Genomic DNA, 1,090 nt, shown 5'->3' with positions numbered 1-1,090 from the left:
TGCAACCCTATTGTCGGAACAACATGATGTACTAACCAGAACCCCAGAGCTCTTGTCTCTAGCTGCATATGTATCGAAAGATGGCCTAGTCGGCCATCACTGGAAAGAGAGGCCCATTGGACTTGCAAACTTTATATGCCCCAATATAGGGGAATGCCAGGGCCAAAAGAATGGGAATGGGTGGGTAGGGAAGTGGGGGGCGCTATGGGGGACTTTTGGAATAGCATTGGAAATGTAACTGAGGAAAATATGTAATAAAAATATTAAAAATTAAAAAAAAATGTTGAACTTTCTGGTAAAATTGATGATGGCCATGACTCATTATAAACCCCAGTCTTGCCATTGTGTGAATTCTTACAGATCCTGCTTCATTCTCCTCCAGTGTCTTCTCTTAGAGTTATACCTGATTTTGTTACCAGTTTTCATTCAAATCCATTGAGAAATAGGACAATTTTGCTTCTGTTTCATGGCCAAGAATCACTTGATTCTGAATGTCTTGTGAGAAAACATGTTTAAAAGCCAAATCAGGTAAAGAACACAGGATGACACAACCAAACTTAATCAATATCTTCCTTCTAATTCAGCCTTATGGAGGATACTAAAAGGAAAACTACAACACAACTACAACTACATGAAGAAAACATAATAAATTAATCATTTCCCAACAATCATAAAGAAGAGAATCACACACACACACAGAGCACCTCCAATATTAAAATAACAGGAACTAACAATAATTGGTCATTAATGTCTCTAAACAACAATAGACTCAATTCCCCAATAAAAATATGCAGGCTAACAGACTGATTACATAAACAGGACCCAGAATTTTGCTGCATACAGGAAACCCAACTCAGTGACAAAGAAAGACACTATCTCAAAGTAAAGGGCTGAAAAAAAAATTTTCTAAGCAAACCATCCCAAGAATCAAGCTGTAGTAGCCCTTCTAATATCTAATAAAATAAACTTTCAACCAAAAGTAATCAAAAGATGTAGGGAAAAACACTTCATGCTCATCGAAGGAACAATCAACCAAAGTGAAGTCTCAATTCTGAACATCTATACATCAATTACAAAGGTACCAGATTTG

The 1,090-nt window shown here is 36.7% G+C and overlaps 1 pseudogene; it reads right to left on the bottom strand.

The window, feature by feature from the left end:
* Positions 1–354: 354 nt before the first annotated feature.
* Positions 355–510, bottom strand: LOC110290528 (large ribosomal subunit protein eL39-like; annotated as a pseudogene).
* Between the last annotated feature and the right edge of the window lie 580 nt (positions 511–1,090).

This window comes from Mus caroli, unplaced genomic scaffold, assembly GCF_978045245.1.
Source record: "Mus caroli unplaced genomic scaffold, Mus_caroli_1 scaffold_2, whole genome shotgun sequence".
NCBI classification, from domain to species: domain Eukaryota; kingdom Metazoa; phylum Chordata; class Mammalia; order Rodentia; family Muridae; genus Mus; species Mus caroli.
The sequence above is the reverse complement of the archived record's forward strand: the minus strand, read 5'-3'. Positions and strand labels throughout refer to the sequence as shown.